This window comes from Pan paniscus, chromosome 12 (assembly GCF_029289425.2).
Source record: "Pan paniscus chromosome 12, NHGRI_mPanPan1-v2.0_pri, whole genome shotgun sequence".
NCBI lineage: Eukaryota > Metazoa > Chordata > Mammalia > Primates > Hominidae > Pan > Pan paniscus.
The window spans coordinates 65,985,372-66,013,258 of record NC_073261.2 but is presented as its reverse complement, the minus strand read 5'-3'; the positions used below and the strand labels follow the sequence as shown (position 1 = coordinate 66,013,258).

The window sequence follows — 27,887 nt, the reverse complement described above, 5'->3', positions numbered from 1 at the left end:
GTGGTTTCCTCTGGAGAGACAAATTAGGAGAAAAGGAAACCTTCTGGTTTGGTTTTGTTTTACCATAAGCAGGTATAACTTACATAATGTAAAAATACCTCCTATTTGTCAGTAGCATGGCAGGTTTGATTCATAAGGGCAAACTGCTACCTGAGATGTAATGTAAGACGTCAGGATGCAGGCCACAAGCCACGGCTTCCCCATTTCTAAATCCTGATTCTAACTCCAATCCACAGCCAGAAAATTAAAAAATAAAAGATGTTATCACCAGCTGCTGCCCCACGCATACTCTGCAACCCCACAACATGCTGAAAAATTGAGAACATCTGTTTTAAAAAATGAAAGCATCAATTACTATTTTAAACGGGAAGAAAGGGAACAGGAAGTAAATTTGGTGACAAGTGTATTTTTATTCATGCATCTTGACAGCGAAGGTAGGGTCTAGTGCTGCTTTAATAATCATCTTCCTATAGTAGAAGATGGTTCAAAATACCATAACTTTCCTACTATACTCCCTTTCACCTGGCAAAATCCTCGTCTTCCAAGACACCTTCCCAGACAACTCCAGTCTGCAGCATTCTCTCCCTACTCCCAACTCAGAGAGATGCTCTGCCCTCCCGCATCTGGGTGGCTCTCCTTCTGGTGACTCATGTCATGATTTAACATAAGCACCACCCAAGGCCCCAGAGTGTGGAGAACAGGAGCCTCTCTGCCTCAGGTTTCTGTGTCCTCCACCACATCTCATGACAACCCCGTCCCACTGGCTACAACGAAAAATCTAAAGTCCTTGGCCCGACACTCCAGGCCTCCCCGCCATAGCCCCACACTCTCCACGGGGTCCTCTGTCTTTCTGGGGATGCAGTCAGACTGGCCGAGTCCCTGTCCACCACCTCCACCTTTTGCTCTCCATTGCTTACTTTTTTTTTTTTTTTCCTTTTTGAGATGGAGTCTCACTCTGTCACCAGGCTGGAGTGCAGTGGCGTAATCTCGGCTCACTGCAACTCTCACCTCCCAGGATCAAGTGATTCTCCTGCCTCAGCCTCCCAAGTAGCTGGGACTACAGGTGCATGCCACCACGCTCAGCTAATTTTTGTATTTTTTAGTAGAGACGGGATTTCACCATGTTGGCCAGGACGATCTCAATCTCTTGACCTTGTGATCCACCCGCCTCAGCCTCCCAAAGTACTGGGATTACAGGTGTGAGCCACTGCACCTGGCATTCCATTGCTCACTTTTGTGGCCACTTTCCCTTTATATTTGCCATCTCTATGCTGTTATCAGCATCTCCTCCCTTGCTTTTCACATACCCACCTCTCGCTATTCCTTCAGGCCAACTTATTATAATACCCCCAAGTCCTGGTCCCCAGCCAATACATAAGGATCTATTTCCCCCCCCTCCCCTCTGCACCCCTCATCCTGTGCCAAGCAGAAAACCCAAATCACACAAGCCACCCTCTGAATGGGAGAGCTTGTCTCTTCAACTGGATCGCAAATTCCTGGAAGGCAGGATACGTGTCAAACTTGCTTCTTTTCCTTTCTCAGATTGGGCATGAGTGGAGTGGAGCAAAGGCTTGGAGTTGAGGGAAGGCGGAGTGAGAATCTTCCCCCAAAAGTTTAATGTGGACTTTCATTTAGTAGTTATATCTATCATCTGACAGCTCGCTAACTTTGTATGGCAACACTTTCTTATTTCTCTTTTCATTCATTTTTCTTGCTGGGAAAGAAAAAAAAAAGATAGTTAAAAATTAAATCCAAAACTTTCAGCTCTGATAAGATGAATTTTCTCAAAAGCCAATAATTCCACATGGCTCATCTAAAATTAGAGAGAAGTGACCAGGATTTTTAGTTGATTGGCTTTATAGTAGATGCAAGATAGTCAAAATCTATTTAAATGACTTTCTTAGGGAATTGGAGCAGCAGGCAATGTATCAGATGCCAGAAGTCCATTTAAATATTACACTAAGGGAAGGGAATTAGTTTGGTCAAGCTGCTAAAATGAACAGGCAGGGACAGAAATGCCCTGGAGAAGTGCTGGGTATTTCATCTTGAATCTATTTGAAAGATAAACACATTTATTTACTAAGTTTAGTACTTCGACTATTTTCTGGAGTCGGTATTTGTACAAATCCAGGCCGAGCTGGCCAACTGGAATTAAAAAATGACCAGGATTACAAAATTAATTTGACACTCCTCAATTTCCTTGTTTAGAAACACAAAACAAAGTCCTATTGAAATTGGAGATGTATACAATATTTCAGTCTACAACTTGGAAACTGCTGCTGCGCACCGGCAAACAGCAGCTCTCAGCTCCTCCAGCCCCAACGTGCTTGCCATGGCGGTGCAGGCTGCAGCTGTTTATGAGCTTAAAATGCAAACATGCTAACTTTTTTCTTCTGCAGGAAAAACATGTATTCCCACTGACACCTACTGCTGTCTTACAGATGGGCCTAACACTGAGATTTCAAACATTTTACAGGAAATACACGGACCCACACTCCCTGAGCAGGCCTCGTGCTACCCAGGCACTTTTTAAATTGCTTTTCCAGTAGGATCCCAGGAAAAGGTTCAGTTTTGCCACCACCTGCACAAGGCCAGGATATGACTGGTTTGACAATCTCTAACCTCTGCATTCCTGCAGGGGTCCTCCAGGTAACTCTGCCCCCCACCCAGTTAGTGACCCCTTATGGACTTTGGATTGGGTGTTTGGTAGCCTGAGTTTCCTGCGGCCAGCAGAGGCAGGAAGACCACACAGTATCAGACATAACATCTCACAAGATGAGGTGTGGCACAACATCCCAACTGTGCTGGAAACTGGGGCTGGCTGGTGAGGATGTCATTTAATGGATGAGCAACTCACCAGCCGGTTTCATTATTGAATGCCTCCCTCTGGCCCCTGAGTAACGGAGCTCTCGCTGGCAGGCCTGGCTCTTCCCCATAGTTCTCAAAGGTTATAGAACCCCCTTCTTCCCTTGTAAACTCTTTCAGCAGTAGTCTTCCCTGCTCCCCCTATATTGTCAACACATCATAGCTGAAGCCTCAGTGGAATACCCCATCCAATTTCCCATAAAATGGGACATGAAAATAAACACACATATTGTATGTTGGTTTACATTTCCTGCACAGACCCAGCAGGGGCGACAGGAAAGACATTAAGGAAACTATTTCTAAAGCAATGGGCTACATTTTAGCCAGAATACTCTCACTGACCCTAAAAAGAAAGCCATTCAGATGGCTAAAATCCCATATAATTCTTTGAAAATGCTCTTCAACATTCCCATTTTAATTTCCAAAATCAATATGGCTTGCTAGTGCCCCATGCTCCAAGACAACAATTCATATTGATGGGGAGGAAGGGATGAACATTTTTCTATTGAATGGAAAATTTGGTTATTTTTAAGGACATTATTCCAAGAGAGAAAAAGGTCTTAAGTCCACTGCACCTGACAGAGTATTCTTTTGTTCCTAGAAGGCTGGTTTCTCTTGACATCTCTGCCCTCATTAAAAAAGCATATCACAGTTGTCACCTTTATGTTTTCAGTCATGCAGTTTCAAGCCCCAAAACAGAATGTTGTCATTTATTTTTCTTCTGAATAAATGGCACCCTGCTCACATGCATGCATGCTCAACGCCAAAAATCCGAGAGGACATTCCTGTAGCACCTCTCTAATTCAGAGCACCCGGCAAGTCTGAATTAGCGAGTTGTCTCAACCAGGGGATAGTAAAGGCTATTTTATGTCTTCCACGTATATTCACTAACTAGGTAATAATCACTTGCCATTAGCACATGAAAATTGTGCGTAAGTGGTGCTGCTAAAGAGCTAGAAAACAGTTTGTTCTCAGGTAGGTAAATGGTCCCTCCTGCAGTCTTGTTCACACTGTTAATTTGCTGAGCAAACCCTTTCCTCAAGGACTGTGCAAACACCGGTTTCGGGCTCCATGTTAAGGAAGCTCACAGGCAGTCCTCTGCCCCCTTGAGACGACAATTCATCTTCCACCACAACAAAGCCATTTTGCCACACCTAAGAACCAAAAAAAAATAAAGAAAAGAAAGAAGCATTGCATGTAATATCATTGTCTCTATCAGCCATGGCCTTCCTTTGGTAGGGGCAAAATATTAGTCTCACACTCCAGCCGCAAGGAGAAACTTGACACATCCGAACATTAAACTTCCTTCCAACCCTGCCCCCAACATGCCTGCCTTGCTACCCTAACTCTTCCCCCTCTCCCACCCCCAAGTTTCTGCCTATGAGGAGAGAAGGGTGAGGAAGTGTGGATGTCTGCTTCAGGGTGCTATTTGGGGTTTCATCTATTCATGCTTCTTACTTAGCACCCACTTGCCATGGAGGGGCAAGATGAGCCTGGGACCACTACCTTTGAGGGTTGGCCAAGAGTGGGCACCCTGGATCAACTCTTCTCTGGCCTCAAAGAGAAATTTCCTCTTTGCCTGCTCTTCCCTGAGGATCTGTGCTTGCTCTTGTTCCAAGAGAGAAACTTGACAGACCAAGATCAGAGTGTGGGGCTAAGGACTAAGAGGACTATTAGACTGCTTTGAGGCTGGCTTTGAACCGGAGGGTTAAGGGAATCCTGAGACCCATGCTGGTGCAGCAGATTCAGCGGGAAAAGGAGTTTCACATTGAACATGGGGTCAAAGCCCTGTGGAAATCAGGAGGCCTTTGCCAACAGCACATACTCTGCATGTCTTTCTTGAGCCTGATCTGGGATTGTGTATTTGGGATTTGACTCATCACAAATAACCTAATGAGTGAAGAAATGTCCAAAAGCAGGTAAGTGGAAATGTGGAACATAAGAAGCTGAGATAATCCACACACAAATGACAAGTCCCCAAATGACTATGGGTTGCCTATATGTACTCCAGACATTTTCGTAAACTAAGAAGAGTTAAAATTGACCCAAGACTTTTGCCCTTCCTACATTGCAGATAACACAACTGCAAATATCTAATGCCTTTAGTAGGGATGACTGAAGTTGACATTATAGATGTAGTAAGATCCATGCCCCAAGGATGTTAAGATTCACTGTCAGACAAATAATCTGTGTTAGCTCTGATAAGAAATCCACTAGAGTAATTGGTTCAAGGGTCATGCACCTCCCCACCCCTTTGAAGAGCAGAATCCTACTTCTGGAGACCGTGAGATGGGGGCTGAACTGGAGAACCTCAAACAGAAGTTTGAAGCTTCCTGGCCAGGCACCATGGTTCACGCCTGTAATCCCAGCACTTTGGCAGGCCGAGGTGAGCAGATCACCTGAGGTCAGGAGTTCGAGACCAGCCTGGCCAACATGGCAAAAGCCCGTCTCTACTAAAAATACAAAACTTAGCCATGCATGGCGGTGGGTGCCTGTAATCCAAGCTACTCAGGAGGCTGAGGCAGGAGAATCCCCTGAACCCAGGAAATGGAGGTTGCAGTGAACCAAGATAGCACCACTGCACTCCATGCACTCCAGCCTGGGTGACAGCATGAGACTCTGGCTCAAAAAAACAAGAAACAACAATAACAACAACAACAAAAAAAAAAAAGTTTGAAGTTTCCTGCTTTATTTAACATTAATGCCAATTTTGCATTTCACTCCATCATGTAATGATGATCTTTCCATTAATTACATTTTCCTCAAAAATTCATAAGTAAAATAAATGCTCCGTGAAAGTTGCCATGTTTATCCTACAGCCCAGGGTTCACCCAGGATACCACCACCTCACTCGACACTCCCCAGTTTGAGAAGAAAAGCAACAAGGGAATGAAAGTACAATTCTGAATCTTGGAAGGAGAAGTGAAAAGAATGCTTACCAAAGTAGGGGAAGACAGAAAAGAAGAATTTTTTGGTATTTTTCCCATAGTCATTTTCCATAACTGCTGAGTCAATGCTAGAAAATGATTAAAGTATTATGTTGGCTTGTCATGAACTTTTCCATCAAACTGTGTTCATTTGGCAGGTGAAAAGTTTTCTCTCCTAGGGACCATCAGAACTTGGCTTAGGAACAGGCTCTCCAAACACCTTGAGAACTTCATGCACATAAGTGCAACTCCTTGATCCCTTAATACATCAAAATTCTGGTGAAGTCAATGAAGGTGTCAGAGCAAGACACAAAATCCTCAAGGGACTACCACCAACTTAGCTTTTCCAGTTCACATGGAGATGTTAATTCCACTTATCAAAGAGAAGTACAAAAAGGCACTCAATTATGAAAAGCAGAAACCAAAATGAATGATATTGTGAGTTGGCCTCAGCTGGGGTTTCCTGAATTTATTACCTTAGAAAGTTAAAAATTGGATCTGCCTCTTCCACCCAACATGGTAGTTGGTGGAAAGTAGTGTCTCAGAGCAAATCGCCAGAGTCATGGTGGCCTCCTCAAAGAGGAACAGCTATGCAAACCCCACCAACGCAAAAGGAGAAAGAATAATCACTTGGAGAAGCAAGTTAATGAAATCATGTGTGTAAAGACAAGTAAAATTTTAATACTATTATTAGATAGTTTGATATATGATGAAATCAAGAGGGAAAGACTTAGAGATATGAAAGAAAGGGGAAGTCAGGAGGCCAGGGAGGACCTGGGAGGCCAGGGAGGAGGAGTAGGGAACGGTAGAAAGAATGCAAAGCCCAGAAGAAAGAGAACAGAAAACACAGGAAGAGAAGAAGATAGCGGCTGAGCACGGTGGCTCACGCCTGTAATCCCAGCACTTTCGGAGGCCCAGGTGGGCGGATCACGAGGTCAGGAGATCGAGACCATCCTGGCTAACAGGGTGAAACCCCGTCTCTACTAAAAATACAAAAAATTAGCCAGGCATGGTGGCATGCACCTATAGTCCCAGCTACTTGGGAGGCTGATGCAGGAGAATCACTTGAACCCGGGAGGCAGAGGTTGCAGTGAGCCGAGATTGTGCCACTGGGCAACAGAACAAGACTCTGTCTCACCAAAACAAAAAAAAATTAACCATCTTGGGGGAAAAAAAAAAACTAGTACTAGTATAAGCCCGAAACTTCAGAAGATGGACCTTCCACTTGAATTGTGGTTCAGTCCACCTTCTTGAAACAAAACAGTAATGATTTTGTTTCCATGGCCACATCTTCTGTCATGATTTGATTTGCGGGAAGAGTTTACAAAGATGTGATTGTACCTAGCAAAAAGTATTGTCAACAGATTTACTTATTAGAGTAAGGAGCATCATTTTCTCTATTTCATGCCAAAGTTAGGCATTGAAGCAAACCTCTCTCTCTCAAAAATACACACACGGACACTCACACATACACACAGGAGCACCTACACATACATCACTCTCTCTCACACCAGCCGGATATTCATGTTGATACCAAGTCCCAAAGCCTCTCTCACCTGAGTTTCCACCATCTTTCTTCCTTATAAGCTTCAAAGCTGCATACGTGATGTAGGAAACCAACTCTCACTTGCCATATCAAAACACAGCCAAGGCCAGGCACAGTGGCTCATGTCTGTAATACCAGCACTTTGGGAGGCCAAGGCAGGAGGATCAGGAGTTGAGGAGTTCAAGACCAGCCTGGGTAACATAGGGAAACCCAGTCTGTTCAAAATTTTTTAAATTAGCCAGTTACGGTGGCATATGCCTATAGTCTTAGATACTTGGGAGGCTGAGGTGGGAGGATCGTTTGAGCCTGTGAGGTCAAGGCTGCAGTGAGCCATGATTGCACTACTGCACTCCAGCTTGGGCAACAGAGCGAGACCCTGGATCAAAAAAAAAAAAAGTTTAATGGGGCCAATACATAGGCTTCTTTTAAAGAGCTTCCGGGCTGTCAGAATTTTAGGGTTCAAACAAAAACTACATTTGACTTACAGGGTCCTTCTTCTCCAGCCTCTTGGTAAAGGAAACAACAAAACAGCCAAAAGGTAGACAGACCCTGGAGAACAGGTGTAAAGAGCTGGGAAATCCTCTAGTCATGACTAATTGAAAGTAGACCAGGGATCCCTCTGTTCTATGAACCCTCCACTGCAATTGGACAGTAGGCTCCCTGAAAAGGCTCAAGCACTGCTCAGATCATTCCAAATTACAAGGGGGAAAATCCCTTGAATGAAGAGCTCAGTGAGCAATCCCCATCTATTTTAAAGTGTAAGGACACCACCAGAAACATGAAAATCTTCCTCCCACTCTTGTTCTTAGTCACTTGAGCCCACTACACTCATGTGCGTGGATGCAGAAAATAAAAATGGCCTGCAGTCCCTTGAAAAACTTTCCTTAATCTTGATGTTACTTTAAAGCCATCATAAATCATGCAACCTGCCAATCTTGTTGTGTTTTATAAACTGTGGGAGCAGTAGAGCATTTCTGGCACAATGATCTCCTAGTAACAAATGCCAGTTCTAATGCCACTGCATTTTCTCAATACCACTTGACCTCTTAAACAAGGCCCTACAAATATATTAACTGTCATATTCTCAATTTCTTTTTTTACAATGGGAAGTGATATTCTCTTATGACTAGCCTGATGGAGCCAAAGGCAGCATCTTTCTGGACATTGAAAAAATACCCAATTGTGGTACGTAGGCCTTTCCTGCCTGACAGCTACCACCCCTAACACTCCTGAGTTACCTCTTCCCTATAAACCCCTAGGGTCACACCCCAAAGGCTCTCCAGGTTCCTGCTGAATCCCAGCCTGCCCATGCTCCTCAATGGCATCCAAATCAGTGCCAAAACCAAGCCCTAAAGGGGGACACTCTGCATGGCCTTCAGGATCAATGGAAAAGGCAGAACCCAGGCGAGCCGAGGGCCTGGCTTGCCTTCAGGAAATTCCGGGCTGTCTGCAGCAGCTGTGCTTCGAGTAGTACAACAAATTCACTTACTGAATGACAACAGCTTTATTGGCAAGCCAATTCAATTAAAGCCCCTGCATCCAACAAAGTCTCCGGCAGCCCTCTCTGCATAAAGAACATGGAATCGTGCCTACATTTCCCTGAGTGCCCTCAGCCCTAGCTGTCCCTCTACATGAGAGGGAGAGGGATGAATGAATTAGACGCGGATGATGGTAATTAATGGCTGGCTGTCAGAGAGTCATTTTGGAGGCTCAGCCGTTGAAGGCTCCATATTAAAGGCCGGATCCCAGCACAAACTGACCAGGACAGGCTAGAACTCCCTCTCTAAACGGTAGGAGTGTCGTGGGCACCTGGGGCAAGAAGAGAGGGGGAAGCAGGAGATGGCGAAGGAGGTTTAGAGGGGAAGTAGAGAAGCAAAACAACAGGCTGCTTGCATTGATCAATGCTTTTTACACTATTGATATATAAATAATATGTTCATTTTTCATTTTTACAAAATATGTCCTTTAGGCTACCATTACGGCAAACTGACTTCAGAGTTCTGACATGAGCTTATTAGGGGGCGGAAAGGGAGGGCTGGCTGTAGAACTAGAAACAAAACACATTTTCTTATAAAATATACATAGCAGATCATTTTCGCCTTCAGTAACAAAGATAAAATCAGGGAGTTTTTTGATCCCTGGCACAGTCTCGCCAGCCATTCTTTTGGTACTTGGAGAGGCCTTAAGGAAGAGGGGATGGAGGATGGATGGAGAGGGATGGAGGAGGGGCACCAAAGGGAAGGACATGGATAACAAGTGGGCTCCAGCTGGCTCATTTCCATGAAGGTGGGCAGCCCTCACTCTGCCTGCCGCCAGTGCCACCAAACAGAGCCAAGTGCAGGTTAACTACCTAGCGGGAGATAACTTGGGTATATTGCGGCTTAATTATTCCTGATAGTAACAGGTTACCATATGCACCATTTGGAGCATAAACATAGGCCACATACTGAGGGGCCAACCTGATCCTTCTCCAACAATTCAAGTTGGGTGAAAAGCTAGGCTCCCGGCTCGTTCTATTTGTGCAAGTCCTAGTCTTAGAGGCCACAGGGCCTGAGCTTCCACCCATGAAATGTGGGGAATTCTGTGACTATACTAGAATGAACTTCTTATCTCACTCCCATAGAGGACAAATTCCAGAAATTCCATTCAGAAAATCTGCCTCTCTGCTCATGGTGATCCTCCAGAATGTTTGCCTAGAATCGAACTTCAGAATTAACAGTTCAGAGCAAATGCCAACTCCACCAGGAAGCTTTCCCAGATTCTCTCTATAGGAATAAATTACTTCCCTGTTACATTCCTACAGAACCCTGCATGTGCCTGTATCATGGTCTTTAATTCATTTCTTTTACACCATAGTCTCCTCATGTGCGTTCCCTAATAGATAGAGGCTTCCTGGAGCCGGGGTGTGGGCTTTCTATAGAGCTAGTGCTCAATAAATCTAAGCAGAATTGAACTGAATGGCCCTTAGGAAATGGAAATAATTTGGCAATGCCTTAGTCTTGGAAAGTTGTACAGGGCCTTATTATGACCCTGCAGCCATCAAGATTTCACTGCCGCTTTCTTCATTGCAGCCACCAAATTAGTTGCCCACTTTAATTAGAACAGAGGCCAGATGTCTGGCCAGCCCTACTAGAACCGGAAGAGCTAGCAAGCTGGTGGAGTTTCCCAGCTGGGGGCCCAAGTGGCTGGCTTCATGTGGTTGGGTCACCTTCCCTTGCATACTTCCTTCCCTCTTGCTTGACTCCTTTCTCCCCCACCCCCATCCTGAGGACAGCTGTCCCTTTTATCACCAAAGCCCTTTCCTGACAACACATCTGTCCAGCACAATGTTTCACACTGTCCCATGATTCGGTTACCCAAGGCATTTGCATCTTTGATCACTGCAAGGTCATGAAACATTTGTGTCCATAAAGAGCCAGCAGAGACAGGGTATCCCCTTTCTGAAGCCTACCATCCACTAAGTAATGAAATCTAATATTTAAAGGGCATGACACCCGTTTATACTAGATTTCATTAATCAATGTTTCATGGAAGGGATAAATCCTTTATGCATGCCTTTTTCCTGATTTTTCCCCCATTTAAAAAATGCAATGCTGATTTTTCTTCCCTGCTATTAGCTCACATAGACCCACTACTGTGCACCCTTGTTCCCAGCCTCCCAAAACTCACCCTTTCACATTCACTCTGAGGTCATGAAGTTCAATGGAGAAAACAAAGGGGTAGAATGAGGGACAGAACGGTGTTCTAGTTAGCCTTAAGCATGTTTCATTAAATAAAACCTTCATAAACCTTAAAAAAAGAGAATGTCATTGTAATTACAAGCTCATATTTGGCATGCCAGTGGACAATACATCCAGTGCCTCCAAAATATTAAGTAGAGGATCACAGGCTTCATTTGTACACTCACTAAGTGCTATATTACTGACATTAAAGAAGACAAGAATGGGCCGGGTGCAGTAGCTCATGCTTGTAATCCCAGCACTTTGGGAGGCTGAGGTGGGCGGATCACGAGGTCAGGAGTTCGAGACCAGCCTGGCCAACACGGTGAAATCCCATCTCTACTGACAATACAAAAAATTAGCCAGGCATGGTGGCGCATGCCTGTAATCCCAGCTACTCAGGAGGCTGAAGCAGGGGAATCGCTTGAAACCGGGAGGCGGAGGTTCCAGTGAGCTTAGATCATGCCATTGTACTCCAGCCTGGGTGACAGAGCAAGACTCCATCTTGAGGGAAAAAAAACAAAAAAAACAAAAACAAAAAAAGACAAGAATGGTATTCTTATTACCACCACAAAAACCCACACCTTAGGTGAAGTTCAGGTAAATAGGATATCACAGATATCCTTCCTGGAGGATGTTGACCAAAGAATATTCCGATTGCCTTGTTTAACACCTTTGCACATAGGCTCTTGTGTACCTGCATATGGCAGTGAAATTGCAATAAAGCAATAACAACCAGCACCAAAGCAAGTAAGTATGTTGCAAAGGACAGAAGAGTCCTAACAACACCACAAGACCTCTGAATGAATCACAGGTACTTTTAAGGTGTCTGAATGCCTATGACTGTGGTAATACTCATAATGCTACATGTTCTCCTCAACTTATGGAATAGTGAAGACCCAATAAATTGTTAAATAATGCCCATTTTCCCACTGTAATTGTTCTATAAAGCCCCTTTTCCCCATTAGTTTCAAATGCAATGCCTACTGTTGAGCAAATATCCTGGTTCCTGAATGACACTTTTTAAAAAATGCAACAAATAATACAAATATGGAAAAACAATATGCACAAATATGCCCATCGCAATATGACTTATAACAGTGGGAAATTGAAAGCAATCAAAATGATTACAGTAGGTAAATGGTTAAGTAAATTATGATACACAGCCATGGACCTTCATGTAGCCATTAGGAGGATAAAGACTACACAGTAACATGGAAAAATGCAAAATGACACATGCTAAGTGGGAAAAGAAACTGGAAATAGTATGACACTGTGGTTACAACTAGATAAAAGCATACTTATTTTTTAAAAAGGCTGGAATGAAATAAACAAAATTAATAATCGTGTGAGGGATCATGAGTGATATTATCCCTTATCTTTACTTCTTGAAATATCCATAACGCTCTGTCTTTATGATGCAAAAGAAATGGAAACCTAGCAACTCTTTAAAGACCTATTATTTTTTAAGTAGGCATAATTTTGAAATAAAGAACAGTAATATGCAAAATATTCTAACTATAGTAAACCCAAATTAAGATGTTTCATGTGGAGACAGCTACCCTGGCAGGATGAGTATCTCCCCACACTACTGCTTGCAGAGCTAATGCACATCCCAGGTAGCTTTCCATTGACACAGAGTTATAGGCCTCTTTCTAGATATTTTCATTTCACCTGAACAGTTTATTTCAGTATCACTGGATGGGAGAAAGCAGCAGTGGCAGCAGGGAAACAGGGCTGGAATGTCAAGCGCCTGCTTCAATATAAAGGCTGGTTGTCCAATAGGCTGGCTGGTGACTTGGCAGCTGCAATGAAGCTGTTCATGGGTGGACCCTGGAATGGCCACAGGGAGAGAGATACGGAGCCAGGAAGAATGAGCCTACCAGTTTAGAAAAACTCAAATCTTGGCTCTGCTACAGAAGATCCCAGGATACTAAAACAACTTGCAGCTTTGACCTGAGATCCGCTGTGTATGATCTTTGAAGAGTTAAGAATGAGAACAGAAGACCCAGGACATTGGTGGGGGTCCATTTTATTTTCTCTTTTCTTTTTCTTTTTTTTTTTTTTTTTTTTTTTTTTTTTTTTTTTTTTTTTTTTTTTGAGACGGAGTCTCACTCTGTTGCCAGGCTGGAGTGTAGTGGCATGATCTCGGCTCACTGCAAGCTCTGCCTCCCGGGTTTAAGCGATTCTCCTGCCTCAGCCTCCTGAGTAGTTGGGACTACAGGCGCCCGCCACCACACCCAGCTAATTTTTTGTATTTTTAGTACAGACGGGGTTTCACCATTTTGGCCAGGATTGTCTCGATTTCTTGTCCTCATGATCCGACCACTTCAGCCCTCCAAAGTGCTGGGATTACAGGCGTGAGCCACCCCGCCCGGCCAATTTTATTTTCTTCTTCCAAATGTTACCTCCCATTGTTCCAGTGGATCATGCATACTTCTTGGCCAGAATCCATTCCCAAATGAGCACCTCTGCGTCTCACAGAAAAGAGTGTACCTAAAATTTAGTTCATGGCAGCTGGAAATAATTTACAAGTATTTGCTGACAATAAATAACTTCCTAAATTATACAAGGAGAACTTGAATAACCAAAAGTTATCTGCATGATATCCCACTCACATAGGTACACTATTTTCACTTCACATTAAATTTGTACAGGTAGCACATTTCTTGTATCACGAAACCACCTCTTCTATAGTCTTCGGTGAGTAGAACTTATGTTCCCACATAAGCTATAAATGCTAATAATTTTTTAAGACAATGGTCTCCTCCTAGGAATTGGCTTTTTACCATGACACTTTTGATGACTTTATCAACCCTGGTGTATTAAAATATTCAAATTCAAATTCATAAGCATAAACTATCTAACACTGGTCTGTGAGTCTTCTCCTAAGACTAGCTCTTTAAGCTGTTACAGCCACTTTTATATGCAACCTGAGTACAAGACAGTATCATATTCAGCTTGGAAGCCAGACCTTATAAAGTGTGAAATCTTTTAACACACCATAGGAGTGCGCAGAACAATTATAATAAGTATTGCACATATTTTAAAATATGACTCTTTTGCTGACCTCTTCCTCATCTCAGTGTTTTTGGTCTCACTTCTGTGGTCTGTACAGTAAGTTGTTTCAGCCATGTTCTTCCCAGGGAAATGATAGGAAGAATGAGCTCTTCTCCCAGGTGAAAGTCCTCGTCAGCAACTGAATCATGGAGAAGTAGACATAGGATAGCAAGAAAAGGCAAGAAGTGTCTCCTTGGAACAGTGATTTATTTTGTCTTTAATAAGCGGCAACACAGTACCCATACTTTTGCTTGGCATGAGCAGAGTTTAGGAAGTTACTTTCATTTCTGAAACAGGCACACAGGTGCCTTCTCACTCCGCACTCACTCCTGCATCCCCTACTCTGTAACTTCCCCCTTGGACTCTCAGGTTTTTGCAAGTCTGCCTGAAACAGCTTTTTAAATCTACTGTTAAATCAAGTCCTACCCTTCGCTACAGAAATCTCAGCCCACCCAGAGTCAAGGAAGAGGGTTATTGCAGAAAGGAGGCATTAAGTTGGAAGGATACCTGGGGAGCCTCTAGCCTAGTGGTCGTCAAACCTGAGTGTGTCTCTGAATCAACGAAGGAGAAGATGCCCCAGCCCAGAGACTCTGATTCAGTGGATCTGGGGAGCAGCCTGGGAATATATATACACACACAGGACATTCACACACACACACACACACTCACACGTAACTTTGTCACAGGTGGCCCAAGCACAGCACTTTGAGAAACACTGCTGTAGTTCAATATCCTCTGAGGGTCAACGCAGTTGCCCAAGACACATGAACCATTGGCAGTAGAGTTAGGAGCAGCATTCAAGTCTGTAGACTCTTGCCACATCCTGCTGCCCCAGGGAGCTACAGGAAAAGCAATTACAACGGGAGCCTGGGCAGGAGTGGGGGTGGGCACTACTCTCCCCACTGGATCCCAAAATGTTCAGTGGCATTTGAAGCCTAGAGGAGCTACTTAGTGGAGTTGGTAAGAAGTCTTAATTCCACCTTTAACCATGCCCGTGGCTGATCTTGCTCACAGAAGCCACAGCAACAAAACTCTTTTCTAACCACCCGCATTTGATCCGCTATCTACACAGAATTGGGAAGCTGGGGCTGGCTTGGAGAATCGAAAATGCAGTCCCAGCTTCACAGGTGCCAGCCATGTGTGAGCACGCCACTCATCCTCCCTTAGGCTTCTGTCTGTTCATCTGCAAATGAGTCTAATACCTACCCTGCCTGTTTTTCTGATTTGTTGTGAGGATCAAATGGGATCATAGGATGATCTTTGAAAATTAAAACCTTCCAGAAGTGTCAGTTCTTGTCTAGTATGCACAGACTCCTTATGAATCTTGGGCAAACATAGAATGAATCCTCTTCTAAAACAAGAACTACACAGAACAGAGTGTCTCAAAACTACCATCCTTGCTCATATTTTCTAGGAAACCTATAGCCATTCTACACAGTGTTAATGCAGACCTGTGCTAAGCAGACCAGAAACAACGAAGGCTTTAGGAGGCATTTCAGGACACGTTCAGACTTGGACCCAGCGGCTCCATTGACTCCCCACACCCAAGACCCACAGCCACAGGACACGGGCTTCTCTGGTCCACTTAGCCCTCGTCAGCACCAACAGTCCTAACGATTCCAGGGTCCTTCGATGGCCCTCCCACCCAGCCATCTAAACACATGATGCTGAAGGCACTTCCTGTGCCTCCTCACCAGCCCTCACAAGCGCATTCCACGCAGGATTCCAAATAATCAATTTTCTGCCTGTATTTGCATGTTTAGAATGAGAAAAACTTTTCAGACCTTTGTTTTTTATTCCAGATGGAATCTGTTTATAGAAAAACCAGAGCTCCCTTCAGGGGCCACGGAGGGGTGGAGGAAGGTTGGCAGAGGGGGCTTCTGGGAAGGCTTTGGGGCCCCAACTTCCTCTTCAAATAGAGCAGCTGCACTTCTACCTAATTGGGCTTCCACAGAAGGCCTCATTTTGCTGATTTTTTTTTTTTTAATGCATGAAAACTAGTCATCTAATCCGCAGCTTTGTAGGTGAAGAGAACACACTGGAGAAACGTTAACTGATTTTCCAACTTCCTCCTTCAGCCACTTGTAGAAGAAAGATGGAAGATCCTGTCTCTATAGAAGGCCTTCCTGCCAGGGTCCTCGGTCTCAGCCTAGGCGCCTACTTCGGGCAACCCCTGGGAGGGGCTTCTCCTGCCCTGTCCCCCACCTAGAAGCTCACAGTAGTGATCACGTCCTGTCCCACTTCATCAGCGCCTCCCTGGGGCCTCTCCTGGGCTCTCCAACTAATACCTGGGTCGCATCCCCAGGGTTTCTGGCCTCCTCAGGCTGCTTGTTTGGTCCTCTGGTTTCCAGATAGCATCAAGTTTACAGAATCAGCTCCACTCCAAGAGTTCTTTCAAAGGACAGTTCTCAAAAGAAACATATTAATGCCTCTGAAGTGGCACCAGGAAGCAAGTCTGAGTAATGCACCCTAGTTGTCACCCCTGGTTGCCCCTCAGGGCCCAGGCCTGCTGACTCTCCCTAGCTCAGGATGTGTTTGCAGGTCTCCAAGGCTGTCCTCCCAGAAGTTGTAGGGGGAAACTTTGTGCTCTTTCTGGACAATGTCCAAACCCATAGCTGAAGGCCCTGGCAAAGCTTCAGGTTGTTCTTCATAGGCTCCTACCATAGGCTCCAGAGATGCAGATGGAGACTGACTTCCCAGCTATCTACAGACATGATACTGGTGTTTTAAGAGAGGACACTGGGTGGACCTTAAACAATGACTTGGATGTCATACAGGGAGGAGTAGTATTTAGATATAAAAAAAACTTCCAGAAATTTCTTCTTCCTTTGCTACAGGCTGTCTCTGTGGTCTACTCTCTCCTCACCCCACCTCCCAGCCAGAAGAGGAGTACACAAGAGAAGGCCAGGGGTCAGCAGACTGAGCCTTTTTCCACAGGACAAATTGCATCTCTCAAATACCTGATAAAAAGTCTCCAGGTGTCACCAGCATCTGTGGTCTCCCTGGTACTTAAGTAGCAAGCCCAAGGACTTGGCTCACAAAGAGGGGATCCAGAGATAACAGGGTGGTGTTCACCCCACAGTGTAATGTCCCAGCATCTGCCACATGTTAATAGGTGCTTTGTTTTTGACAGGGATCCTTGAACCAGGGTTCCTTGGAGAGAATGGCTGATTCCAGCTCTGGGGGTAAAATAGAGCAATGTAATCCTAGGACATTGTGAACCAGAAAGTAAGAATGTAATCAAAGATTAATAGATAGGATGAGGCAAGGAGAGGAAATGAAGAAAAAGAAAAGGAAAGAGAGGGGAAGGAAAGGAAAGGGAGCGGTTACAAAGGACTTTTGATACCAATTAGTAAATATGCACATAGCATATGGAGTGTTTATTAGATAACATTATAATATCTATGGAAAATTTATGAGACATGAAAATAGTATTATGGCTATGTACAAAAATGTCCTCATTCCTAGAAAATATAGCCTGAACTCATGTGTATGTGTGGTGTGTGATGTGTTGGTGGGGTGCGGGTGCGTGTGTGTGTGTGTGTGTGTGTGTGTGTGTGCATAGACAGGAGAGAAGGAGAGGTAGAGATTGAGAAAGAGGTAAAGCAAATGTAGCAAAATGTTTATTGATGAATGTTGGTGAGTGCTGTACAAGTGTCCATTGCACTAGTCTTCCAACTTTTCCTTAGGTTTGAAATTTCTCTGAATAAATACTGGAGGGGTAGGAGAAGAGGTTTTGTACGGGGGCAAATGTACCTTGATGGGAATAAAGCTTAAGTGTCACCACCCCTCTCTAGATGGGGCCCTTTCAAGGCCTGGTTAATGAGGGTCATCAGTTTAAAGAATAGGTGAGATAAATTACTGCACCAGAAAACTCAGAACATTGTGAAATCTTACAGCTCACATATGAAGGAAACTTAAGAGATGTCCCAAATTTGTCAACAATCCTAAAACTTCACATGACAGTACCAATAACAAGCAACAAAGCTGACCTTTTCTTAATTATTAATAACAAAAAATAAATTTTCATCAATCATGTTAGGGAAAGACTAAATTAGGTTTCTAGCCTCTTTGTAGAAAAGATTTCCAAATTGTTGTCATATGAAGAGGTGAGCAAAGAGTGCAGAGCTATAAAATATAGAAGGAAAAGTATTATAGAAATATGTCAAGCAATTAATGAGTAAAAATATTACATTAGTTTTCTAGATTTTGTCATGTTTCTGGCATTTATCAGTGTTTTAATAACTGTATAACTTGTTATTTATTTCCTCCTCTATAAGAATTCACTTTCGTAGCCTCCTTCACCCAAATGTGTATGCATTACTTCCCAAACACACTGATCACATAAATACATACACACATACATACATACATACATACAGCTTTTTGCTCTACAGCAACATCTTTTGTGCTTAGGGTTTTTTGGAACACATTTTGGAAAACAGTGCCCCAGGACAAAGTAGTCTCTTCTTATCCACCCATGGTAACGTGCACTTTAGCATTTGACCTCCAGGAAGATGTTTATTTGAAGACCTTATTTAAAGCAAATAAACCATATATTTGCTTTAAATTGATGACAGTCTTATATTTACAAACATTCTGCTTTATACAGCCACATTCATTAACCCAATTGAGTCTTGAACAGCCCCGTTAGGGAGACAGGCCAGATCAGAAAGGTTAGCCCCAGGTCCCACTTAGCAAACACCCACCCCCCTCTAGCCTCTGTTTGGTGCTGTAACTTCAGTGTTCCACATGAGTAAACTGAGGCATGGTGGTGGAGAGTAACTTTTCTTAGAAAGAGGTATAGGATCTGGGCTTCCATTTCAGGAGTTACTGTTCAATTGTTAAGTGATTTTAAAAGATTCGATGTCTGTGGACTGCCTGTCCTTTCATATCTTGTGCTCTGAGTAATCAGCTCTACCTGGAAGAGAGAAACAGAAGCCTGGCACTCACAGAGGGGCAGGAGAGAGAGTGAGTATGAAAGTTCACCCCTCTCCTTCTCCCCAAAGTGAAAACAGCTTGTCTTTGCCCCAAATGAAAAGAGTCAGACCTTAACACCTTAAATTACAGATAAGTTCCAAAACCAAAGAGGTAGCTCTAAACACTGACACCAATTTTCAGGGAGAAAGGCAGCCACCCCCGGGGCCCCTCCTCCTAACTAACCATCCCTTATCAGTAGATCAGGGACCAGACATGGTCTTCCGGACCATGAAAGATCTGGAAAGACAGAGCCACATCAGAGTGCTGGCTTTGCACTAAATCCTCATGCTTCTATGTGGAATTCAGCAGGAAGAAGGGAAGCCCTTCTTATTTACTATAACAAAATAGTAAACACTTCCTCTAACACTGGGATAGGAAGGTTTCATCAATTCACCGTGGCAAGGGGTACAGATTATTGTTGTACTTTGACTCATTCCAATAAGCGAGTAGCCGAAGCTGACCCCTGACCCCTGTGGTTGGGGGTCATCCTCACTTCCCCACCTCTCACCCCACCATTACCCCAACACTCAGGACCAGCTGCACGGAGCCCCCACAGAATGAGAGGGAGGTGGTGAGGAAGAAACGACAAGGTTGGGGATAGCGAATACATGGGTTGGTGAGATGATCACCCTCAGATTCTAAAATAGGCCAAAATGTAAGAAACCATAGTAATTATACAGGCGATACACTAATTTATTTTCATTACACTATTTAAACAATATGGAAGTTTATTTAGTTAAAATCGGAGTTCGCTCTTCACTTCCTTTCCTACCATAACTGTGAATACCTCAGAGGGTGTCCTTTCAGATTTTCCATCTGCATGACATGCAGATATATGCATGTAAACAATTTTGACCTAGATGGGTTTGAAAGTCCCTGCCCCCAAGATCATGGCTGGAAAAAAATGACAAGGGAACATTTCTAGAAAAGATAGAAAATGTCAGAGACCAGAGACACTGCTTCATCCCTAGTCATGGTGCCAAGGGACTTACTTTACATCAAATTCCCTGGAACCAGACTCTGTGTCAGAGATTGTGGTACAGAGCAATTTGGGAAACACTCAGGAACAACTCCTGTCAGGGAAAAGGGAAAGCAGGAGGAGGCAGGTGAGGGAGTTGAAGTGTGGTGCGGTTGTAACAGAAGCTTCCTCCTTCCCTTGGGGAGCTCTGGAGGTGGGCTGCCCTTCTGAGCTGTTCCAAGTTACAGCAAGGGAGCCCAGCTTTTCTATTCCTAAGTCAACTAATTGGCTGCAGGGTCCCCCAGAAGAATGGGAGTAAGATTGGGTAAGGCCACTGCCTTCTGCCAGGGCTGGTTCTAGAGAAAGACCAGCTGTGGACCATCAGCAGCTGATTCTCCCTGGGCAGCTAGCACAATGGATGCCTTGGTCTTGAAGCGGGGATCTGGGATGCCCACCACAGCCTCTACCACTGAATTCTCAGATGTTTCAAAACATTTTCTCAGAAAATAGCATCTCTTCTAGAAAGAATGAGGAGTAAATGGGGTAGGAAGGAAACTTGTTAAGTGAACAGATAAGAGGATGTCACCACCCCAGTGTTGACACAGCTCCTGGATCTGAATGGCAAGGCTAATACCAAATGTCCCCACAACTTCCTAGAATGTTGCACTATGCCATATCCTGGACAACGCCAGCCTCAGAACCACAATTACAATCGCCAATAAGACAATAAGAAATGACTTTCCTTTCCCTCCTCTTTGGCCCAGGTTGTTGAGTTCTACTGGACAAATTCTACCTGTGTGTTTGGAAAGATAAAAACAAAAACTTTCTTTTCTTTATAAACAATAATAGAGCAATGGAAAGCTTTCTTGGAAACCTCATTGTTGCATCAGGCACAAACCTCCCAAGGTGCATGCTCTCAGCCCTGTGCCACAGCCAGCAGCCACACAGACCCGGAGCTCCCGGTGCCCTGCTCACCTGGCTGTTTCCTTTCCTTCTGGACTCAGCAAGAATGCCCAGCTCCAGCCAAGAGCTGAGATCCCAAGTGTCTGGGGTCAACATTGGTAGTCTTTGGGTGACATGTTCAAAGTATCACATCGATTTTGTTTTCCTGCAAACAATCATAATGAATATCCACTGAAACCTTCCTAAACCAGGCCTAGGCCAGCGTGCTTTCCTAGGAAACCTTCCCAAGTTCCTTCACGGAGGATTTCTATGCAGCAAGAAGTGTCCAAAATTGTCCTTACTAATCTTAAAATAACACCATCATTATCAGTACTCATGGTGAAAATGGCCAATAAACGTACCTCAGGGTCTTGGGCTCCTGCTCTGCAAAATGGGACGCTGCCTGTCTGCACTAAACTCTGCAGAGCAGGTCAGAGAATAGACAGTGCCTCCTGCAGCACTTGGGAACACAAACTTTGTAAACAAAAAGTAGAACTAACGACCAACCTAGCAGCATGACCTTGTCCATCCATTCTAGAATATGAGAGGAGATTTCAATTGTGATGGTGCAACTAGCACAGAATAAATTATCGTATGTGTTAACTCAAACACAGGGGCCTTTTTCCCGGTAGCTTCATATAAATACAAAACTGCTTTTGAGGCTCTAGGAAAAGATGGTCAGGGAAGTGTTGTTATTTAGGGGATTTATCTTTAAACACCTTTTTTCCACACTTTTTAACAAAGATTGGTAATGCTTGGCCAATTTTCCACTTGCCAGTGACTTACAGGAAAATACTACAGAAAAACAAGGACCAAAGGGTCCCAAACACCTCTGCACCTATTTCTCCTGCAGAAATCTTGCATTCAAAGGGGGGATACAGTGTATGTCCTACATTACAGTAGCTAACACCTGCAGAGCACTGACCTGGACCAGGAACTATAATGAAGCCCTTCACATGATTAAGTCACTTCATCCTTACAATTACCCCAGTTTACTATTGTTATTCTCAATTTACAGATGAGAAAACTGAGGCCCAGAGTGCTAAGCGACCTGCAATCAGCGACCCAGGAGTCTGTGTACTTAATCATGATGCTATCCTGCTTCCAGAATGGAAAAACCTGACAAGGAGTGCTTTTACTTTGAATCCTTCAGTTGTCTTTATTTTCCAAATTCTCTTTGAGACAGGTAGAACCAGAGCTGCCCAATCCATGAAAACACCGGACCTCCATGACTTAACTGAGTCACAAAATTAATCAGTGATGGAACACAGAATGGAACCTAATCCAACACGTAGCACAGATCCTTACAGTTCAGCCAAGCAGACAGAAAACTCAGACTGAAGACAGACGTCTGCTCCTGATCAGAAGGCAAGCAGAACCACATGCTGGACAAGGGTGAGAGGTGATTGCTAAGCTCAGCCAACAGTAGCCCTAAAGCATATCACATCCTCCCTCTATTTCATCCTGGGCAAGGGTTTGAACCTGTCTGGGCCTCCTTCTAGGAGCAATGACAGGAGTCAATACATTTCAAAAACAAAACAATAATAGACATTTGCACTATCCTTAATCATTTCCAAAACATTCCAAATGCATCATCTCATTTAGTTCTTCTAACAGCCCTGTGAAGAAAGTTTTATGGTATTCATTTTAGAGATATAGAAACTGAGGCTCACAAAAGTTCTGATTGATCCAGACTCACATAGCTCAGTCTTCATACTTGATCCCACGCTGTCTCCACTATGTCCTTTCAACTGTTTTCTGGTTCAAGATCCAGTGGTTGAAGGTCAAGTTCAAAGAGAAGGCTGGGGAAATCTAGACCTAGACCATCAAACCAGAAACTGCTCATCCCCAGTACTTCAAATATATTATTACCAAATGCAAGAGACTGTTGGTTTTTATTATTTAACCAAACAGGATCTGTTCCATGCACATTCCCACTGCTAATCAGACATGGTGAATCACAAAAAGACATTGTTTTCCACGTTTTTATCTGTTTGCCTGATTCCTGGCCCACTGGTTAAAACTCTGAGAGACCCTAAGATGCCAGTGGTCAACTTGGGCAATCCAAGTATTATGTGATCAAAACACTGAACTGCCCTAATACAGTGTTTTTATTTGTTTGATTTTTTTTTACTAAAACACCACCGACTCCCAAAAGATAATGGCTTTTTCTTTTTTTTTTTCGAGATGTCACCCAGGCTGGAGTGCAGTGGCGCGATCTCGGCTCACTGCAACCTCCATCTCCTGGGTTCAAGCAATTCTCCTGCCTCAGCCTCCTAAGTAGCTGGGATTACAGGCGCCTGCCACCACATCCGGCAAATTTTTGTATTTTTAGTAGAGATGGGGTTTCATCATGTTGGCCAGGCTGGTCTCAAACTCCTGACCTCAAGTGATCTGCCTGCCTCGGCCTCCCAAAGTGCTAGGATTTTACAGGCGTGAGCCACCGTGCCAATATATTTTATGTTAGTAAGTCATTTATTTCTCCCAACAACCCTATGAGATAGTCACTATTGTTATTTTATTGTTTATCTTACAGATAAAAAAAATTAAGACACAGAAAGGCTCAGGGACCTGCTTATCAGTGTCAGAGCCATGATTCAGGTACGGGCATCTGATTCAGGACTCTGCTCCTAACTGTGGACTCCAGAGAGCTTAGTAAGAACTTCTCGAGCAGCAGTTCTCTAGGATTTGACTGGAGGGTTTGAGGATAGGAGTTTTGTTGTTTTGTAGGGTTAATTTTTTTTTTTTTTTAACAAGGTCTCACTCTGTCTCCCAGGCTTGAGTGCAGTGGCTCAATCTCGGCTCACTACAACTTCTGCCTCCCAGGCCCAAGCAATCCTCCCACATCAGCTTCCCAAGTAGCTGAGACAGCGGGGACCACAGGCGTGCACCACCACACATGGCTAATTTGTGTATTTTTTGTAGAAACAGGGTCTCACCATGTTGCCCAGGCTGGTCTCAAACTCCTGACCTCAAGAGATCCTCCAGCCTCAGCCCCTCAAAGTGCTGGGATTATAGGCATGAGCCGCTGCACCCAGCCTTGTGAGGTTAATGTTTTCAGTTTCACTTTCCGTTTATCAATGAAGTTTATCACCATATCTTATCCCTACAGTTTTATTCTTTTGACTCATAAAGAGACTCCTCCCTCTCATTAAAATACAAATCTTGGAAGGGCAATGTCTAGAACCATTATCAGTAAATATCTTAGTTCTCAAGTAACGAATTAGCAGAAAATGGAAATGAGCCTCTGTAGAGACTTGGCAATACCCGAAATGACAAAATGAAGGGAAAGGATAGGGAGATGGAAGGTTCCCAAAACCAAATGCCACCTTTCCTCTCTCCCCTAGCTCTTTATGGCACAGTGCACACCTGTATTAATGACCACTCTGCTTACCAAACAGAAATCTATGGAAGACATAAAGATGGATGGGTTAGTCCGGAGATGCACAGCCTGGCTCTCAACTCCTCCAGGCCAGGCCAGCTGCTGTTCTCCTCACATTTTGGCCCCTACAAGATTACCCCTACTTCTGATATAAAGACATGTCATCGTGTCTCAAGCAGCAGCTCTCCCAATCTTAGCAAGGATCAATCTTGCAACCTTTCCCTTAGCCAGACCCAGCCTCCCAGAGACTCTGAGAGAAGACCCCCACTTCTCCCTCAGCAGCCACTGCCATTTACCCAATACTTATTTCCTACTTCTTGGTAGTTTATTGTATCAGGCTATCTTACTTCCATCTGTCTGAGTCAGTCAAGTACTATTTTGAACAAGGCAAAATAGTAATTCATATATCAGTAGGTAGGTAAACATGGAAATCACACCAACAACAAAGCCAGAAGCAATAATGATAACAGTAACCACAACAGTGACCATGTGTGGAATGCTCCTGTATGCCCTGTGCTTTACATATCTGATTTCATGTCACTCTCTCAACACACCTTCGAGGTAAGTATGTTTTACAGATGGGGAACTGAGGCTCGGGAATTTAAGTAACATGCCCACCTCAACCAGAAAGTAGTAAGGCCCAGCTCCATCTGTGGGGCTGTCTTTCTGCAAAGTTCAGGCTTTTAATCCACTAGACTCTAGCCTAAACTCTTTAATCCACTCTACAACCAGGCAGGCTTTGGTTAAAGGAATTGATGTATTTCTTTGTTTTCCCCAGAATACTTGCTAAATTGATGTACTGCTATTTAAGAGTTCAGTCAACTACAAAGATTGAAAGGAGAATCCTCACAAGGCTTCCCTCATTTCAAACACTAGCTGCAAGTTTAGGGGTATCCATGCCATCCTCATGACACATCAGCTGGCTACTAATTTGGGAGATTCACACAAATACCCTCAGGTTTGATAATTCACTAGAATGATTCAGAGAACTCTGGAAGGCGCTATGCTTGTGATTTTATTATAGGAAAAGGATACACATTTAAATCTGCAAAGAGAAGAGACACGTAGGGCGGAATCCAGGAGGGGTCTAAAGGCAAAGCTTCTGAGTTTCCTCTCCCCATAGAGTCGTGGATGGTGTTGCCTCCTCCTGGCCACAATGTGAGACAATGCACACAGAGTATTGTCAACAAAGGATGCTCACCCAAGCCTTTAGTGTCCAGAGTTTTCCTTGGGGCTTAGTCACATAATGTCCACATGGTTGACTTTCAGTCTCCAGCCCTCAGTGGAGGCTCAGGCCAATACCTTATGCCTCTAGTTCCCATGGAGGTTAGAACTGATCTGGTGTGTCCCAAAGCCCCCATTATGAAACACACTATTGGACTGTCCAGTTGCCAAAGCCCCCAGACAAACAAAGACATCGGGCTGGACACTTCAGGGGCCTAGAGATTGCCTCCCAGGAGCCAAGGGCAAAGGCCAGACCCCTCTTTTGGTCAATTCTTCAGTACACAACTGTATATATAACACCAAAGTGCCACGACACAGATAAAAATAGAAAAAGATAGAGGAGCAAGAGAAATAGAGAGAGAAAAAGAGATAATATCCACAATTTGAATTTTAGAGTGGAAATAAACTTCAAAAGAGCACGTGCCCTAGTACCTGGGTTCAAGCACATAACATATGAGACTGTACTGAGAGGGTCTAGAAAGGTTGTCCAAGATCCCATAGAGGTAGACTGGAAAAAAGTCTGTGATCCTGATTTTCGTTTTGTTTTTGTTTTTGTTTTTTTGTTTTTTTTTTGAGATGGAGTCTCTGTCGCCCAGGCTGGAGTGCAGTGGTACAATCTCAGCTCACTGCAACCTCCGCCTCCCAGGTTCAAGCAATTCTCCCGCCTCAGCACCCCCTAGTAGCTGGGATTACAGGCGCACGCCGCCACGCCTGACTATTTTTTGTATTTTTAGTAGAGAGGCGGTTTCACCATGTTTGCCAAGCTGGTCTCGAACTCCTGACCTCAGATGATCCACCCGCCTCTGCCTCCCAAAGTGCTAGGATTACAGACCTGAGCCACCGCACCCAACCTGATCCTTGATTTCTACTAAAAACATCCATTCCCCTCTATCGTGATGCCACATATTCTCCCCTCCAAATCTCACTTGCCTATCCAAAATGTCGCATCAGTAGCCTGGGGTTTGCTGACACACACATCTCTCAATACACAGCATGTTCAATAGGCCCTCCTTTCCTGTGCCCCCTTTGAAGATTCCAGGCAGGATCTTATAGTGAGTGGTCTACTATCATCCAGTTTCTCAACTACTGAAGCCTGCGGGCTCACATCAAGAGCTCTGGGGATCCAATCCACTCCAGAGCATCTGGGGAAAAGCCACCTGCTCCTGGATTCTAGGTGTGGTTCCAGAAGGGACCACCATCTCTGCTAAGACAGACACCATCCCTGCCAGGAGCATCTGTGCAGGGCCAGGACAACACCATGGCAAGAGGAAGACTCAAGTCCTTACTCTGCCCCAACAAGCTCTTCCAGGTCTCCGGGTTTCCCTTTTATTCTTTGTGAAATGAAAGGCTTAGCTTAGAATCTTGATGCTCCAAGTGGGGTCCAATGACCAGCACAGGGCATTACCAGGGTGCTTTCTGGAAATGCAGACTTTCCAGCCCCACCTCAAGACTACCACATTTAGATCTGCATTTTGACAAGAACTCCAAGTGATTCCTGTGAGCATGAAAGTTTAAGAGACACCAACTTACAGCATCATCTCTAGGTCCTTCCCAAGACCTACACGCTGTGATTCTTGAAAGGCTCAATTTCCAAACCTCTGGATTGAGACGTCTCTTAGAACTGGGGGAAGCCAAGCTTCTAATCAGGAGTGGTCAGAACGTGGAGTCACAGAAGGCGTCTGTGAAACCCAAAGCCCTTGGACAGGCAACGCTGGGACCGGGAAGCGGGCGGAGGAGAGCGGTTCATTTTTTCCATAGGCATGCTGTGTGTGCCAGCTGAGGTCTTTAATGTAAACCCTCCTGTGCTCCGACCTAAACAATGAGCGTAATTATGGGCTGTCTTACCCCCTTCAGACACAGGGCTTGGGGTCGGCCCTCCACAGGGTCCTGCAGGAGGTCTTGTTTCTGAGGCAGGGGGGCCTCTGGTTAACCAGAGCAGACCCGACTCTGCGGGGCAAAGTTGACATACCAGCATAATTACACGTAGGTTGACCATATTTACTGCAACTCTGTTGTTCTAGAATTTCAAACAAAGGCTGAACCCTAGGAAAACACACCACTAAGAAGAAGCAGATTGTCCTGAGTGATTTATTGAAGAACAAAAGTGAGGGAAAGAAAGAGAAGAGAATTATCAGAGACTCACATATACTTCCCTTTCCTCCTGTCTGGCCTAAGGAGAACAACCAGTGACCACCGTGTTCCCTCCCTCCCCAACGGAAAGGCCTCAGAACACTGACATTTTGCTTTTTCAGAGACACGTCTTCATGCGGCCACATCAGATCCC

At 44.3% G+C, this 27,887-nt stretch overlaps 1 long non-coding RNA gene across 1 annotated transcript; it reads right to left on the bottom strand.

The window, feature by feature from the left end:
* Positions 1-3,386: 3,386 nt before the first annotated feature.
* Positions 3,387-27,226, bottom strand: LOC130541228 (uncharacterized). Its single transcript, XR_008955270.1, has 4 exons — positions 27,134-27,226; positions 22,697-22,815; positions 14,128-14,256; positions 3,387-4,019 (listed from the first exon to the last, which is right to left on the bottom strand). It is a non-coding gene; the product is annotated as an uncharacterized LOC130541228 (long non-coding RNA).
* Positions 27,227-27,887: the final 661 nt, after the last annotated feature.